Genomic DNA, 6,617 nt, shown 5'->3' with positions numbered 1-6,617 from the left:
TACTCTTTCATTAATTAAACTTCTAAAATCTTCCAAATTTGTCATTGAAACATTATTCTCTCACTTGACTTGCCCAAAGTCACACAGCTAAGTGTCGGTGATTAGATTTGAACTCAGGTCCTCCTGACTCCAGGGTCAGTGCTCTATCCACTGCACCACCTAGCTGCCCTCTCACTTTACTTTAGATGGACATCTTCCACGTTTTCTCAGAAGCTCTCCATTTTACTATTTGTTATGCTGCATAATATTCTGCTACACTCATACCATAATTTGTTTAGCTCTTCCCCAGTAGGTGGAATACTCCTTTAGTTTCCAGTCTGGGGCCACTGTGAAAAGATGTTATAAATGTGTATTTACATGTAGATCTTTTCCCGCTTGCCTTATGAGTTATAGAACTAGAAGTGAGAACTTACAAAGTATCTTAAACTTAGAGGTAGGATCCAACCTGAGGGTAGAAGTGGGGAAGGAGTATTGCAATATTAGAGGGTGTGGCACCTTTTTGCTTTTATCTCTCTGGATCCAGAAGGCTCCATAGTATGTGGCATTATAAATAATAATGAACCCTTCATGTTCCCCTTATTACTTATTTTTGGGTAAATAGGGAGACATTTCAAACATATACTCTTGTTATTTTCAACCAATTACTATACTCAATGATTCCAAAGTATAGATCTAGAAGTGAAGGTGATAGCTAATACCTTCTTCCACATAAATAACTATATTGGGAACATTTTTAACACATCAGAGATGGGACTTTTCCATACATAAATGAAAAACTGAAAAGCTATCTTTGGAGTTGTCTCACTGTTACTATTGCCTAAATGAATATTTGGAGAACCACAGCATTCAATCTCATATCCAGGAGACTGTAAGTAAAATTCTTTAAATTTTTTGACCATGAACTCTTGGATCCAACAAGACTGATCCCCTTGCCGTTTCTTGAACAAGATACTACTTCACTGGGTTATGGGCATTTTCACTGGTTATTCTCCCTACCAGAAATCCTTCCTCCTTATCTCTGCCTCCTGTCTTCCTTCAAGTTCCAGATAAAGTCCTGCCTCCTACAGGAAAGCTTTCCCAATCCCCCTTAATTCTAATGCCTTCTTTCTAATGAGTATATCCTATATATAACTAATTTGTACATAGATTTTTATGTATAATTTCCTCTTAGATTGTGAGTTCTTTAACAACAGGGACTATATTTTGCCTTTCTTTGTATTCCCATGGTTTAAGACAGTATCTGGCAAATAATGGACATTTAATAAATACTTATTGAAGGGGCAAGAGCCAGATGGCAGCAGGAGAAGAGCCTCTCTTAGGTGCTCTCTCCAAAATATTTCATAAAACCTTAAAATTATGACTAAATTTTTGAGAGACAGAACCCACAGAAAGAACCAGTGAGGCAATTCTCCAGCCCAAGGTAACCTGGAAAACAGTGGGAAATTCTATTCCGCAGGATTGGAGGAGCAGCACAGAGCTGAGTTTAGGAACTTCAGTATCCCAGGAACAGCCCCAGGATGCCTGGAAGGCTCCCAGCAGCAGAAGCAGTTTCCTGACCTACATCCCAAGGAGCACCAAGCACAACTTAGAAGATCAGCAGGGAGACCTCTGCTACAGCGAGCACAGAGCCCAGACCCTTAGCCCGGCCATGGCAGCCCAGATCCAGGAAATGGAAGCAGGCCTGCCGAGTTGCCCAGCAGGAGCCTCCAGGCAGCTGCACCCTGAGTGCTAAGCCCACCGAAGGTAAAGGAGTGGAGGGAGACTTCCAAGGTCTGTCCTCTGTCCCTGGAACAAGACTCTAGGACTCTGACCACTTTCAGACCCTGGTCTCAGTCTAGGCCCCCCACAGAGCAGGGACCCCCTCCAATCTCAGCCACATGGCAAAGGGGTACACTTGTGATCATTCATAGAACAGCAGAGCAGTCAGAGTTTCACACACTCAGGTCCTTGTAGAGGTGTCTCAATGATACTCAAAAGATTAGGAAGCACCCCAAAACCAGGCACAGGCTGGGGAAATGAGTAAACAAAAAAAAAGGAACCAGACCATTGACAATTATTTTGCCTATGATCCCATAGAGGACCAAAATATGCCATCTGAAGATGAGAAAGTCCAAGCTTCTGCATCTGAAGAATCCAAGAAATATAGAAGTTGGGCTCAGACTATGATAGAGCTCAAAAAAGATTTTGAAAATCAAATAAGGGAGATAGAAGAAAAGTTGGGAAAAGAAATGAGAGAGATGCAGGAAAAACATGAAAATGAAGTCAGCAGCTTAGTCAAGGAGATCCAAAAAAATGCTGAAGAAAATAGCATGCTAAAAACCAGCTTAGGTCAAATGGATAAAACAGTTCAAAAAGTTATTGAGGAGAAGAATGCTTTAAAAATCAGAATTGGCCAGATGGAAAAAAGAGATAAGAAAGCTCTCTGAGGAAAACAAATCCTTCAGCTGTAGAATGGAACTGAGGGAAGCTACTGACTTTACGAGAAATCAAGATACAATACTTCAAAACCAAAAGAATGAAAAATTAGAAGAAAAGGTGAAACATCTAATTGAAAAAACAACTGATCTGGAAAACAGATTCTGGAAAGATAATTTAAAAATTATTGGGATACCTAAAAGTCATGATCAGTAAAAGAGCCTTGACCTCATTTTTAAAGAATTTCTATAAGAAAATTGCCCTGATATCCCAGAAGCAGAGGGTAAAATAGAAATTGAGAGAATCCACCCATCTCCCTCAGAAAGAGATTCCAAAAAAAAGCAACCCCTGGGAATATTATAGCCAAATTCCAGAACTCTCAAGTCAAAGAGAAAATATTACAAGCAGCCAGAAGGACACAATTCAAATAGCATGGAGCTGCCGTCAGGATCACACAGGACTTAGCAGCAGCTACATTAAGTGCTTGTAGGGCTTGGAATATAATATTCTTGAAGGCAAAAGAGCTTGGAATGCAATTGAGAATCAACTACCCAGCAAAACTGAACATTCCCTTCCAGGGGAAAAGATGGACTTTCAATGAAACAGACAAATTTCAAATGTTCCTGTTGGAATGACCAGAGCTGAACAAGAAGGGTAAATTATGAGAGAATTAATGATGATGAACTATGTGTATTCCTGCATGGAAAGATAATACTGATAATACTCATATGAACCTTCTTATTTAATAGAGCAGGTAGAAAGAGCTTTTAAAGATGAAGCACAGGAGAGAGTTGAATTTGAAGATATAATATATTGTAAAAATGGTGTCAATGGGTGAAAAGGAAATGTAATGGAGTAAGAGAAAGGAGAAGTAGTGAAGGCTAAAATATTTCATATAAAACATATTTCATGTAGCTTTTGCAATGGTATGGAAGGTAAGGGGGGAATGAGGGAACTTTCATTCTCATCAGAAATGGCTCAGAAAGGAAACAGCATACACACTCAATAGGGATAGACATCTAGAGAAAAAAGGAGAGAAGGGGGACAGGGGGAAGGTGGGGATGTGGGTGATAGAGGAGAGGGTAGATCATAGGAGAGAACAGTCAAGTATAACACATTTTCTTTTTTACTTTTTTGCCAGGTGCTGGGATTGGGTGCCTGTCTGGGTCCACAGGGCTAAATGGCTGCTGGGTCTCTGGGTGGGATGTGGCCTTAGGGCCTCTTGGCCCCAGGGCTGATGTTCTGTCCACTGGGCCACTTGGTTGCTCCATAGCACATTTTTGAAGAGGGACAGAGTGAAAGGAGAGAGAAAATATAATAGATGGTAGTGGGGAAGAATCGATTGAAGGAATTACAATCAGCAACAGCAACTGTGGAAAAATATGGAAGTAACTTCTATGATGGACTTATGATAAAGAATATGATCCACCCGAGATGGAGCTGATGATATCAGAACACAGACTGAAACATATTTTTTTCTCTTTTTTTTAACTTTATTTCTCATGAGGTTTTATCTTTTTGTGGGGGAGGGGGTATCATTATCATTACTCTTAAACAAGAATATTTTAGTAATGTATAAATAAAAATAAATAAATAATATATTAAAAATAAAGTATTCATTGGATTCTGAAAAAATAAATACTTATTGATTGACTAAATTTTATTTGTAGACTTCCTTTTCCTTTCTCTAGTATAGGATATTGGAGTATCACATAATCACTCATTTGGAAAACATTTGCCACCCAATGAAATCTGAAATGGGTAGAAGATATTTTTTTCCTTTTCATTTTTAAAGTTTTCAAACTCAAGAGTTCTCATTCCAATGGTAGCAAGTGAATAAGGCTAATATAGAGATTCTACTTGCTACTTTTATGATCTTCAACAAATCTCTTAATCTCTCTGGACTTCAGTTTCTTCAATTGTAAAATGAGAGGACTACACTGGATGATCCATGCTTCCAGCTCTAACATTCCCTTATCCTATGTATGGATTTCTAGCTTGAAGATTAATGAGTCATTCCTAAATAAAAGATTCATTCTCAATTCCTTATGCTACCTCTAATAAGCATACTACTCACTTAACAAATAAATAGTTCCTCCTGCTTCCCTTTATTAGTCCAGGCTCCTCTGTCTGGCACTATTCCAGTGCTGTGCTGGCAACACATTGGCAGGTCTGGGGGAATTCACAGTTCTTGAATTCAATTTGAAATACTATGAATTTTATGACATGAAAACAGGTGTAGGTTGACTGTAGGAGAACAGGAAAGGAAGGCCACTGTCAGGGCAGTGTAGGATACCAACAAGTTTCATTGATTCTGCCTCTACAACATCTCCTGACTCACTACCACCACCCTAGAATAAACTTTTATTATATCTGATCTATTATTGCAAAACCTTTGTGTAGTCTTCTTGTAGCTAGGTTCTTCCTTCTCTTATTCACCCTTCAGAGGGTACTAGGTGGCAGCTAAGTGGTACAGAGGATAGAACTTTTCCCTGGAGTCAGAAGGACCTGACACTTGATACTTGATACTAGCTTTGTGACTTTAGACAAATCACTTATCTCCATTGCCTCACAAAAACAAAAAGACCAAAAGAAACCCCAAAAACAAATTGTGTGTTTTGGTTAGAAATTTCTTTGATAGCCTAATCCATCCTTTATTATAACTGTCAAACAGAATTCTTTTTTTTAAGGTTTTTACAAGGCAATGGGGTTAAATGACTTGCCCAAGTTCACAAAGCTAGGTAATTATTAAGCATCTGAGGCTGGATTTGAATTCAGGTTTGGAGCTCTATCCACTGTGCCACCTAGTTGCCCCCAAACAGATATTTTTAAAGCATAGTTATGACTATGCCACTGCATTCTGTAGGAAACTTAACTGATTCTCTAGTGTTTCTGGAATAAAATTCAAACTCCTCTGACATTTAAGACTCTTAATAAACTAGTTTTAGCCCATGTTTTCATACTTATTTTACATTTCTCTCCCTCATCAATCAACCAATTAAACTGTGGGTGTAAATAAATCAGTATTTCTTAAGCATTGTGTTGGGTACTGAATAAACAAAGAATGAAAAAGTTTCTCGTTTCTAGTTTACTTGCTATTTTCTGTATTTAGCATTTCCTTTCTCACTATCAGACATTCACACTGGCTGTATTCCTTCATGACTTTCTGAACTGCTGTAACTCCTTGGGCATAAACCAGATCCTATCTCCAATTAGCATTTATATAGCACAAAGGGTTTCTTCTTTCTTTTTTTTAATCAAATTGACCAGAGGTTTATTAATTTTATTGGTTTTTTCATAATACCAACTTTTGGTTTTATTTATTAATTCAATAGTTTTTTTTGCTTTTGATTTTATTAATTTCTCCTTTAATTTTTAGAATTTATAATTTGGTATTTAATTGGGGATTTTTGATTTGTTCTTTATCTAATTTCTCTAATTTTTTTAGTTGCATGTTTAGTTCATTGATTTCCTCTTTCTCCATTATTCATGTAAGTATATATACCCTGAGAGTCACTTTGAATGAATCCCATAGGTTTTGGTATGTTGTTTCATTATTATCATTATCTAGGATAAAATGGTTAATTCTTTCTATAATTTGTTTTTTGGTCCACTCATTTTTTAAAATGAGGTTATTCATTTTCCAATTTGTTCTGGGTCTATATCTCCTTGGCCCAATATTGCATATGACTTTTATTGCATTGTGATCTGAGAAAGATGTATTCACTATTTCTGCCTTTCTGCAGTTGATCATTAGGTTTTTATGTCCTAGTACATGGTCAATTTTTGTATAAGTTCCATGTACTGCAGAGAAAAAGGTATATTCCTTTCTATCCCTGTTCAGTTTCCTCTATAAGTCTACCATATCTAATTTTTCTAACAATCTATTTACTTCCTTAACTTCTTTCTTGTTTACTTTGTGATTCGGTTTATCTAGATCTGATAGCAGGAGGTTGAGGTCTCCCACTAGTAGAGTTTTGCTGTCTATGTCTTCCTATAGTTCTTTCAGCTTCTCCTCTAAGAATTGGGTGCTGTCCCACTGGGTGCATATATATTAAGTATTGAAATAACTTTATTGTCTATGGTACCTTTTAGGAGGATAAAGTTTCCTTCCTTATCTCTTTTAATGCTATCTATTTTTGCTGATGCTTTGCCTGAGATAAGGATTGCTACCCTTGATTTTTTTTACTTCAGCTGAAGCA

At 37.4% G+C, this 6,617-nt stretch overlaps 1 long non-coding RNA gene across 1 annotated transcript; it reads left to right on the top strand.

The window, feature by feature from the left end:
* Positions 1 to 606: 606 nt before the first annotated feature.
* On the top strand, positions 607 to 3,936 carry LOC141520415 (uncharacterized). The gene is made up of 3 exons (XR_012477614.1): positions 607 to 868; positions 1,457 to 1,743; positions 3,557 to 3,936. It is a non-coding gene; the product is annotated as an uncharacterized LOC141520415 (long non-coding RNA).
* Positions 3,937 to 6,617: the final 2,681 nt, after the last annotated feature.

Source organism: Macrotis lagotis, chromosome 4 (genome assembly GCF_037893015.1).
Source record: "Macrotis lagotis isolate mMagLag1 chromosome 4, bilby.v1.9.chrom.fasta, whole genome shotgun sequence".
Classification (NCBI taxonomy): Eukaryota; Metazoa; Chordata; class Mammalia; order Peramelemorphia; family Peramelidae; genus Macrotis; species Macrotis lagotis.
Note: the sequence above shows the minus strand (reverse complement) of the source record. Positions and strands in the feature narration are given on the sequence as shown.